The following is a 12,563-nucleotide window of genomic DNA, read 5'->3' on the forward strand; positions in this document are numbered from 1 at the left end:
ATGCACATGGTTGGGGCAACAGGTTTAAAGAAGGAGAGGCCATTCTAGGCTTCTGTCAGGAAAATGGCTTGATAGTAGCCAGCACATGGTTCAGAAAGAGAGACAGTCACAAGATCACGTATACAAGAGTGGGCAATATCCAACACAAGTCGACTTTCTCCTAGTAAGGAAAGGGCACTAGGGTAGAATCAGTGATTGCAAAGTTATTCCCAGAGAAACAGTTGACTCTCAGCATAAACCACTGGTTGCCACAAGAAGCTGCAAGCAGTGATCAGAGAAGGCTCTAAGGTCAACAGAGACCAGGTTGAAGACCTGGAAGTAGACTGGAGAGAATGTAGAACAGTTCAAGGATTTACTCAGGGCTCCAGCACCCCAAGAAGAAAATAATGGAAATAATGTACATAAGAAAATCTGGTGGTGGACTGCAGAAGACCCGGAAATCATCAAAAGAAAGAAGGAATGCAGGAAAAAGTGAGAAATGAAAAGATGAATCAGGTTAGGAAGGAAAACTGATTGGCTAACAAAGAAGTTAAGAAAGGAGTTGCAATAGCAAAGAATAGGACATCAGAGACACTTTTCCAGTTTCTGGAAAGTGACTCAGTAGGTGGCACAAAGAACCTATAACAGGTTGTAAGGCAAAGATAGATAAAGAAGACAGCAGCTAGACACCCTTCATAAGGGATGCCAGCAATACCCTGCTCATCAGTCCACAGGACATCAACGGCAGATGGAAGGAGTACTCTAGCAGCTTCTAAATTAAGAAAATTCCACAGAAGCTGTACTGCCCCAGGCACTGCCTATGATAAGAGAAGAGGAGGAGCCCACCTTAAAAGAATTAAGAATAGCACTAAGGAAAATGAAGGCTGAGAAAGCAGTAGGCTCAGATGAGGTCACAGCAGATAAGATAAAAATTCTGGATGAGAGAGGGGGAGAAATGGCTCCTGAGGGTACTCATAGCAGTGTGGAGTGAAAAGCATATTCTTGATGACTGGAGAATAAGCATACTCATGCCAGTGTACAAGAAGAAAGGGGACATCCACAACTGAGGTCTATACAGAGGTATCAAACTCATGTCACATTGCATGAAAGGTCTGGAGATAGTAACTAATAAATGGATACTCAGAGTTGTAGAAAGTAAGATGGAAGATGTATACAGCTCAGCAAGCTCCTGCCTGGTGCCCTGCAGAGTTCTACAGCAGCAGAGAGACAAAAGAGAGACTTTGGAGTGATTAAGTATCATTTTTCTGCATTTTCTTGCTGCCTTTAGCTAATTCTGCCTAAAATGGCAATTTTCTAGCGTTCCTGTGATTTAAAAAGCTTGTTTGAGCTACATATTGCACTTATTTTACTGCCTGCACTTTAACAAAGTTGTTTTTGTGTTTCAATTACCTGTTTAACTGTTGTAGGCTACACACTCAAGTGTGATAGCCATTTCTGTGCATTTAAAGTGTTTTTTTATTGTATCTGCTTTATTTTCTGAAAAAAAAATATACTTGTTTTCCTGCCTTTCTAAGCTAGTATAGTCCAGTTTTCAGGTTAGTGCTGAATTCAGGGCTGTGTTACAAGTTTTTGTGTGTGCCCATACCTTACTTGGATAGAAGGAAGTTTCTCTGTTCACTGTGAGAGAGGGAGCTATGAGCAGCCTATCTGTCCCTGGAGGAGTGGTTTCAGTCCAGAAATTAGTAGTTTATTGGCCATTGTGGGCTAATCTCTATCTCTTTTATTTCCCTGCTATAAAACCCGCATTTGCATGTTTTTTGTGCTTGTATACAGCTCAGCTAGCTCCTGCCTGGTGCCCTGCAGAGTTCTACAGCAGCAGTGAGACAAAAGAGAGACTTTGGAGTGATTAAGTATCATTTTTCTGCATTTTCTTGCTGCCTTTAACTAATTATGTCTAAAACGCCAATTTTCTAGAGTTTCTGTGATTTAAAAAGCTTGTTTCAGCTACATATTGTACTTATTTTACTGCCTGCACTTTAACAAATTTGTTTTTGTGTTTAAATTACCTGTTTAACTGTTGTAGGCTAGACACTTAAGTGTGATAGCCATTTATGTGCATTTAAAGTGTTTTTTGATTGTATCTGCTTTATTTTCTGAAAAGAAAAAAAAAATACTTGTTTTCCCGCCTTTCTAAGCTAGTATAGTCCAGTTTTCAGATTAGTCCTGAATTCAGGACTGTGTTACAAGTTTCTGTGTTTGCTCATACCTTACTTGGATAGAAGGAAGTTTCTATGTTCACTGTGAGAGAGGGAGCTTTGAACAGCCTATCTGTCCCTGGAGGAGTGGTTTCAGCCCAGAAATTAGTAGTTTATTGGCCATTTTTGGGCTAATTTCTATCTCTTTCATTTCCCTGCTATAAAACCCACATTTGCAAGGTTTTTGTGCTTGTGTACAGTTCAGCAAGCTCCTGCCTGGTGCCCTGCACAGTTCTACAGCAGCAGAGAGACAAAAGAGAGACTTTGGAGTGATTAAGTATCATTTTTCTGCATTTTCTTGCTGCCTTTAGTTAATTCTGCCTAAAACGCCGATTTTTCTAGAGTTTATGTAATTTAAAAAGTTTGTTTCAGCTACATATTGTACTTATTTTACTGCCTGCACTTTAACAAAGTCATTTTGTGTTTAAATTACCTGTTTAACTGGTGTAGGCTACACACTCAAGTGTGATAGCCATTTCTGTGCATTTAAAGTGTTTTTTGATTGTATCTGCTTTATTTTCTGAAAAGAAACAAACCCCCCCCCAAAAAAAAATGTTGTTTTCCCACCTTTCTAAGCTAGTATAGTCCAGTTTTCAGGTTAGTGCTGAATTCAAGGCTGTGTTACAAGTTTCTGTGTTTGCTCATACCTTACTTGGATAGAAGGAAGTTTCTCTGTTCACTGTGAGAGAGTGAGCTTTGAACAGTCTATCTGTCCCTGGAGGAGTGGTTTCTGCCCAGAAATTAGTAGTTTATTGGCCATTTTGGGATAATTTCTATCTCTTTCATTTCCTTGCTATAAAACCCACATTTGCAAGGTTTTGCATGCCGCGCAGTGCCGGTTAGCTATTCCAGGCTCCACTAAGTCTACTCTTCAATTTTTCCCTTGGAACTAGACAAACTTTCAACTTAAGCACTCAAACCATTCACTTCTCATCCTGGCACTTACTCTAAACTCATAGCAAGCACTAATAAACTGTAGTACTAGACCTCCTATACTGTAGAGAAGGACAAGGCTGTCTATTCGACCTTACCAGCGAATCAGTAAAACTATTCATTGTACCTATCCAGGCATGTCCAAAGGGCAGTTTCAGGTGTACTCTCCAGTCCAACTGGTGAATCTGGGCATCTTGAGGCAATGTTACAGTTGCCTCATGTACACAGACAAACCTCTCCTCCTTCCACCAAACACTAATACATGTGAGAGATGCAATTATACAGCCAAACTGGAGGCTAAGCTCTCTCAACCCAAGACTGGACCAGGCAGTCAAGAGGAGAAGGGACTTACTTGCATCACACCACCAGTCTCACATAGACCTATGAAACCAGCACAGGTAAAAAACACACATAAATGCACGAAAACATACTCAGAGGCTCTAAATAAAAATCAGCAAAAGCAACAGAGACCTCCAAAGAAGACATCCAAGCAACCTCCACCCCCCAGCACAAACCATGAAACACATACTTAACAAAACAGTGTGCCACGCAATCACAGCCCTTAAGGCAAAATAACATACCCAACACACTAGTGATAGGTGACTCTATAGTCAGGTACACTGACGTTCCACTCACTAGGCTGAACAAGGAGAAGGTTACTGTTAGCTGCCTGTCGGGTGCCAGGATCTGCCACATAACACAAGCACTCAGGTCACTCCAGAACAAGTACAAATATGACTCTGTCATTGTCCATGTTGGTGTGAACGACCTGAGCTGTACCTCCCTGGACTATGTGAAAAGAGACATGGACAGGCTCTCTGATCATGTAGACCAGGCCGGTATGACCCTGACCCTGAGTAGCATCCTGCCCTCACCAAGAATGATACCACAGTAAAAGAAAATATTATCAATTTCAACAATTGGCTAAGCTTCTGGTGTCATTCAAAGGGGATCCAGTGTCTGTCAGCCTGGGATGACATGCTCGACAAGCCACGCTGCTTCGCTAGAGATGGCTTGCACCTGTCACCCTTATGCTTTCAAATACTGGCCAAGGCACTTGCCACCCCCATAGTGCCTTTTTTTAGGCACAGCTCAAAAGACAAATCCACCACCATAAATAGCACAAGTAACAAACAACTGAGGGTAAAGTATTCAATGCCAGAAGTCTAAACCTCAAAATGCACGCACTCGAGGCACTCCTCAGTATGGAGGAAATCAATATATGTGCAGTAACAGAAACCTGGTTTAAGGCTCCAGAGGTCACCCCAGCACTACCAGGCTACAACTCATACCATACATTTTGGCCACAAAACCCAGACCGAAATACAAAAGGCAGGGGAGTATCCATATTCATCAAAGATACCCACGCCTCCAGGTTAGTGGCACAGCACAATGCTTCAGAGATCATGCACGTGCAACTAACAATGGACAAAACTGCTATTCAAATTCAAGTTTGCCACAGATCACCCACCATGTCCCAGGACCCCCGCTCCACATTCCTGGAAACACTGGGAAACATAAAGGTCCTGCCAAACACCCTGATATTGGGTGATTTCAATTACCCAAACATTTACTGGGAGAACTACTCAAGTACAAACTCCATTGCCCAACATTTCCTTGAATTTATAAACTCAAATGCCCTGGATCAACTGGTCAACACCCCCACCAGAGGTGACAACATATTGGACCTGGACATCACCAATATGGGCGACTGGTGTTCCACACCGGATGTCAACCCCTTGCTGGTTAGATCTGACCATAAACTAATCACTCTGGATATCTACATTCTGCCACCATCCCTGGTCAAAGAAACCACCCTGAAAAACCTTTCAAAAGCAAACTTCATGTTACTTAAGACCGAGGTGGGAAGTTTCAAAGCCCCTATGCTAAAGGATAACGCTGTCCAAGCTACAAAATCCTTTACTAATGCACTCTATGGGCACCTACAAGAATGCATGGATTGTGCTATCCCAAACAAAACCAAGACTCACTCCTCCAAGAAAAGGAAACCAGTCTGATGGACCCCTGCCATAAACAAGCTATACAATAGAAGGAGGAAACTAGTACAGAAAAGAGTAAAATCCCAACAAAGGAAGACATCCCTGATCAGTATAAGCAAGAAACTACATTACCTCATGAAATCATCCAAGGCTAGCTTCGAAAGAAAGATTGCCATGGACTCCAAAGATAACCACAAGGCATTCTTTAGCTATGTCAAGAATCTAAGTGGCAATTCTCAGATCTGCTCAGAGTTAGTGCAGAATGGCACAAAATACACTGAACCAAATGATATAGCCAACATCCTGTCAGACAGGTTCAGTGCAAACTTCACCCTCCTCTCACCCCCAAAAGGGCTCATAACTATACCAGAAAAATGTAGTGCTCCTGAAATCACAGACACTCAGGTTAAAACAGCCCTCTCTAAAGCCAAAACCACAGCATCAATGGGACCGGGCGGTGTCCCAGGCTGCATCCTACACTAGCTCAAAGATGAACTAACCCCTCACCTAAACACATTGTTTAAACTCAGCCTCTCCACAGGCTATGTGCCCACAGAGTGGCGCACAGCAATGGTTATTCCACTCCACAAAGGTGGAGCCACAACGGACCCAGGAAACTATCGCCCTATAAGCCTGACTAGCATGGTCTGCAAAGCTATGGAGTGCATCATCATGGATCTCATTAACAGAGACATTGGAAACCTCCAAACACTGGACCCTACCCAGTTCAGCTTTGTTAAGGGCAGATCATGCCTTCTAAACCTGGTGGACTTCTTTGAGACAGTTACCAAGGCTATAGACAAGGGAAAGGTGGTCCACACAGCCTACCTAAACCTCGCAAAGGCCTTGGACACTATTCCCCACTCAGGTATTATAGACAAGCTCACCAGCCTGAACATAAATCCCTACGTCACAAGATGGGTTGCCAACTGGCTCATGTACATTACCCACATGGTAAGAGTTGCGGGAGCTAGGTCTGACTCTAAACCGGTTACTAGTGGGGTTCCCCAGGGCTCAGTCCTAGGACCCCTCCTGTTCGACATATACTTCTCAGAGGTACAGGCAAGCACAGGAGGACTATGGCTGACCAAGTTTGCAGACAACTGCAAACTAGGGGCTATAATTGACTCTCCGGCTGACACAGACATCCTCCAAAAGGGTCTCACTGAGACAGATACCTGGTGTCAAAACCATGGCCTCAAGCTAAATGCCAAAAAGTGCATAGTCATCCCAAGTCATCCCCTTTGGAAAAAACAAAGTACCCACAAACCACCACATAGGTGGTAGCCCCCTAAATACAGAAGATGTAATAAAGGATCTGGGGACCCAAGTAGATAGTAACCTCTCCTTTGATAATCACATTGCCAAAGTGGTTAGAAAATCCTTCTATGTGGCCCACCTAATCACAAAAGTGTTTGCATTCAGATCAAAAGAGGTCATTGTGCCCCTTTATGCATCACTCATCAGACTCATCATAGAGAACAATGCCCCATTTGGGATGTACCTTACAAGACACCTGCAACAACTGGAAAGACCACAGAAGTACCTCACCAAGAGGATCACTGGCCTCAAGCAGATGCCCTGTGCAGCTCAACTGAAGAAACTCCAGCTGTACTTGGTTGCATACTGCCTACTCAGAGGTGATCTCTGCCTGACATACAAGGCCATGTCCAACCCAGAATTGATGGACATGCTCCACCTAAAGAAAACCATATCCGCTCAAGCCACATGCTCCAGGGATCTAAACCTCAACACAACAATAAATAGGATATGCTGGGGGGATAGAGTCCTGTCCCAGAGACTTCCCATGCTCTGGAACAAGATTCCAATCTACATTAGGCAGAGCTCCTCACTAACCCTCTTCAAGAGAAACCTTGATGAGTGGATGGGAAACAGAAAGTTTACCCAGGGATCACTTCAATGGCTCTGCTGGACAGAGGCACAGGGAACTAATCTAAGGGGACAGCGAAAGCCAACACATTCCGGCTAGGTTTATAAATGTCTTCGGGCAGATAGCCTAGTACCTACCTATGAACCTATGAATCTATGAGCAGGTCAGATTCAAATCAGGATGCAGCACAATTGACCCAATGTTTGCAGTGAGACAGATAGTTGCGAAGAAGCTAGAGATGAGGAAAGAGTCCAACTCTGCATTCCTAGACTCGGAGAAAGCATATGACAAGTTCCCAAGAAAGCTGATATGGGCAGTATTGTGCTGATTCAGAGCCCCAGAAACATTTGGTAGAATTAATGCAGGCTATGTGCAAGGACCCAATGACTGAAGTACAAACACTGTTCAGTCTCACAAAGGGGGTTCCCAGTGGGAGTGGGTGTATATCAGGGTTCAGATCTGAGCCCACTGCTGTTCATACTAGAGATGGACTACATTAGCAAACAGGTTGGAGGGGACAGATCAACAAAGTTGCTGTATGCAGATGATGTGGCATTACAGGCAGACTCTGAGGAAAACTGTCAGCAAAGGATAGGGGAATGGAATGCAAAACTGAAGGGACATGGGATGAAACTAAGTACAGGTAAGACAAAGGTAAGGCAGCAAGTTGGGGTAATCAAAAGAAGCTGAAAATTAACATAGAAGGGAAGGTACTGGAACAGTTTAATATCTTTAAGTATCTGGGGGGTTGACGAGAAGGGAAGTCTGATTGAAGATGTCAAAGTTAGAACCAGAGGGGCTGCAGCCAACTGGCATAGAGTGTCAGGTGTAGTGTATGACAGAAGAATGCCAAAGAAACTGAAAAGTGAGGTGTATAAAACAGTGATGCAACCAGTACTACTGTATAGTACAAAAACCTGGGTAGTAAAGGCAGAGCAGATGAGGAAGCTAGAGGTGATGGAAATTAAGTGCCTGAGAAGGATGGTAAGATGCACACTGTGGGACAGATGAAGAAATGAGGACATAAGAGCAGAAGCTGCAATTGCAGAAAAGAACAAAGAGAGCAGATTATGCTGGTTTGGGCATATGTGCAGAAAAGCAGAAGACAATCTAGTGAAGAATATCTGGAACAGTCAGAAAGAAGATAAGAGGAAATGAGGGTGTCCAACAAAGAAGGAGATGGATTGTGTGAGAGAAGATCTGCAACAGTCAGGCATGAGTGTCAAAGAAGGCATGAGTGTAGCATTGAATCAAGACAGATGGTGACAGTTAATGCAACATCCCCAACCCCATGTAGAAAATGGAAAAAAGGGGATTGATGATGATTATGATGATCCCCAAAGTCATCACTTGCAGTAAGTTTATTGACTATACATGTCATATATTTGATTGTTTTACACTCCCGCTAAAAATCCAGAATGACTGCTTAAAATGATCAAATGACAACAGTGTCAATCACTTTCATCCAAAGACCCTTGTCTTCAGCAATCAAAGCCGATGTTATTGAATGTACAGTATATACTTCAGATATCAGAATATAATAATTAAAAATAACAATTGGCTAAAGTAATTGTATCCTCTGCCACACACACATAAATATACAGATGTGGCCATCAATTACAGCTACCTGAATGGCTGTGATTTTACATTTTTGTTTGTGAACAAATGAATGACTAAATACATAAATAACAGACATTCATCTTCTCAGCTCACACAACCATGTAGCTCAACATAGGTCAGGCATATTTTTGTTAAGCACAGGAGAAGTTGTGGATAGCAATTAATAAACAGTTGAAGGATTTTACCTGGGTGGGGAAGAAGGCAAGAATTAAGTGGGATAAGATGACCCTTCCAATTGAACAAAGTGGTTTGAGGATTGTATAATTTGAAGGGGATTTACAGAGCTACACAGTTAAGGCTCATAAACATAACATACGTTGAAAGTTATAATTCAAAGTGGAAAGGGATGATGAAACAGGGGAAAACTCAAGAAAAAGGAGAGACTGGGATTTTGGATGCAGATTCCTAAGGAGAATGGCAATAACCATACAGAATACCTCATCTTCTCTTTGTCAATGATGTAAAACTGTATAGCTCATCAAATGAGGAACTGAAAACACAACTGCAAGTAGTCAAAACTTTTTCAGATGATATAATAATGTCATTTGGTCTTGATAAATGTGCAAAAGCAACATTTAAAGCAGTAAAACTGCAGCACCAGGAACGTATCAGTTGGGGACAAAAATATGATATAAAAGAACTTGAGCAAGAGGGAGTGTATAAATATTTGGGAATTGATGAAGGATCAACAATAAAACATGAACAAATGTGAATAAAACTTAGTAAGAAATACTTTAGATGACTTAAATTAATTCTGAAAACAGCATTGATATCTAGAGGCAACATTCAAGCTATAAACCAATTTGCTCTTCCTGCCCTAACTTACAGTTTTGGAGTGACTGACTGCCCCCTAAACGTGTTGGATATATTAGACAGGAAAACAAGAAAGGTGCTTCATGCTCATCAAATGATTTATAAAAATCAGTGCATACCAAGATTATATATTCCCTGTTCTGAAGGAGGTATGGACCTCCTTGAAATTGATTACATGTATAGATCTGCAATCATGGGACTGCACACATATCTGCTGACCTCACAGGACCCAAACATAATGAAAGTTTTGAAACATGAGGATAGAATAAATCTAAGATGACTTCCCTGCTTAATTCAGCAGAAGCATATCGGCATCAAGGAGAAATGAAAATCAAACCATAAGTAGATAAAAATCAGGCAGCAACTGAATGTACCAAAAAATAAAATAAAGGATATAAGGTGAAGGATCAGATGAGAAGGCAAGGAATGTGTAAAATGCACAAATATAATTGTGATGCCCGTGCCCTGGCCCAGTAATCAAGGAGCCTCAATATTCACCACTAACACTAGAGAGGGAGTCTCATATAAGAGGAAAGGATAACAAATACACACAATAAAGTACAATTTACCTTAAGTGCACACAGAGATCACAGTCAGTCTGGGGCTGGTTGCTCCCTTGCTCCCCAGGTTCCCAATAAGGCTCCCCAATGGCACAGCTATAGGGTCCAGATCTCAGCCTATCTGGCAAGCTAAAACCTCCAGTACCCTCTCTGTCCAACCAGCACTTCATGTCCCTGCCCAAGTAGCTGACACACACACACACACACACACACACACACACACACACACACACACACACACACACACACACACACACACACACACATATACATACACAGACACACTTTGAGATAAGTATTTATGCAGCTTCACAGACACTCCTGGGAAAGGCTGACACAGATTCTCCAGCTGTGCCCCTATACCTAGACTATATGGTAGTAATTCCTGCTACCACCAGCTAATAATTATCAGCTACCCAAAGGCCCTTAAAAGGGTGTCCAATTATTACTGTGCAATATTATTATCCAATAGTAGTGTAACTTAAGCAATCAAGGCTTATTGTAAGGGCTTATTACAGGATCACTTATAAGCATGCAATGTACTCTAGAGCTTAATCTATCTCTAGATAAACCAGCCACAGTTGAAAAGGGTTTAAAATATTTAGTAATAAATACTAAAAACACAAGACAATACTACTACACCACAGTGCTATTCAAGAGTTCAGAGATCACACAGAAACTTAAAATAATTCAGTAGTACAGTTCTGACATAACAGAAAAACACTTAGTCTAATCTTTATAGCCCTAGCTATTGCTACAAGAAAACATACTTCAAAAGTAACGTACTTAAGAAAACAGGCAGTGCTGTGGGTTGGATATCAAGACAGAATACTCAATAATCTCTGGTTCTCACTGTTTAAATTGAAACTGCAGTTCAGCTAAACATTACATCATCTTTTACACCTTCCTTGTTCCCAGGCCACACAGAAACTGCATTTACATTTTTTTACACTTAGAGCAATAAAGGACATTCCACGTGTGAATTCTGGTCATTAACTTTAGCCTTAAAACAATAGAAAGAATGTGCTAGCTCAGACAGACTGACTCCAAGCTCTACAGATCAAAGGCTAGATTTGAAATAATTTTAACTTCAAAAGAAAGATTTGAAATGTTTGACTTAGTTTTCCTTACAGCAGATGGCAATGTTGCCACATTGTTTAAACAGCATTTCTTTATATTTAAGACACAAGCCTGTATTTTACATTTATATTTACAAATGCCAAAATTATGTATGAAATTCTATTTGGCTAGGCTAGCAGCCTTCACCCATATCTACCCAATCTTCACAATAGTTGCAAGTGTAGAAAACCTCTGGAAGAACCTCATGTTGATCAGGTGTGAATGCAGGAGTCGTGAGGAGAGGAAAGGCAAATTCAAACCAAAAAATGAAAGGTTAATAATGGTGGTCCAAAATAGTGTGCTACACACACATTGGTTAATAAAGTGTATTGAACATGTGGACGAAACAGACAAATGTTGTTGTTTTAAACCAGAACTGTAAACAGTCACACACCTTGTTGCTTGTTGTGGCATATTAATGGCAGAAGGGCTGTATACTGAAAGATAATTATGTGGCAAGACTGTTGCACTGGGGATTGTGTAAACATTATGGTACTGAAGTAGCTGAAAAAAAACACTGGAAACATGAGTCACAAGGCGTCATAAAAATGATGAAGTCTACATCACATGGAATCACCTATTGCCAACATTTCAAAAGATAGATGTGAGAAAACCAGATACAGTGGTCCATGAAAAGAAGATAAAAGTAGCATTGATCATTGAAATTGCTACACCCAGTGTCTACAGTGTCTTGCATACAGAGAGACACAAAGTCATAAAATATCAGGATTTGTAGGCAGAAATGAGAGCAATGTGGGAGAAGGATACCCAGACAGTTCCAATAGTAAAAGGAGCAACAGGTCTTATATAAAAGAATCTACAATCGTATTTAGATATGTTACCAGTATAAGTAACACCATACAAATTGCAGAAGGAGTCATTACTACGCACATTATGGGTGCTGAGAAGAGTATTTCCGGTTGACATCAAAGACTGAAAAAATACTAATTTCATGAACTTTAATCATACTTTGACTTAGGAAAGGGATCCATTTCTGTCATGGTAATAGAATCCCAAAAGACATGGTGAAATTAAAAAGATAGAAGCAATATTATGTTCATAAGGTAACAAAAAATATTCTAAGAACTACACCAGCATGGGAATGAAGAAAGGAGATTCTGTCAATAGTGATGACTGCAATTAGGGTTAACGAGAATAGGCAAGAGGGGGCTGGACTTTACTGGGGAAAGCTGGCAAAGTAACCAAGGTATTGGGAGCAAATAACTAGAGAGGGAAAGGTAATAGAATGGGAAGATGCCAAGAATACATTTGGACTGCAGGATAGAGATCGCCTTTCTTATTAAGGATTGACATCAGAGTATAGACAAAGAGAAAAGAATTTAGGGATCCTAAGTAATCCCTGTCCCCTTCTCTTTGCCTTTACCCTGATATCAGTGCCTGATAGTTAAGGCGGTCTCTAGCCTGCAGTCCA

General features: G+C 41.3%; 1 protein-coding gene across 1 annotated transcript in view; it reads left to right on the forward strand.

Annotated features, from left to right (window-relative positions):
* Window positions 1–12,563, forward strand: part of LOC122802675 (cytidine and dCMP deaminase domain-containing protein 1-like) — a 1,973,793-nt gene that overhangs the window by 78,682 nt on the left and 1,882,548 nt on the right. The window lies entirely within an intron of this gene.

The sequence above is a fragment of the Protopterus annectens genome, chromosome 5.part0 (assembly GCF_019279795.1).
Source record: "Protopterus annectens isolate FY-2018-M chromosome 5.part0, PAN1.0, whole genome shotgun sequence".
Classification (NCBI taxonomy): Eukaryota; Metazoa; Chordata; order Ceratodontiformes; family Protopteridae; genus Protopterus; species Protopterus annectens.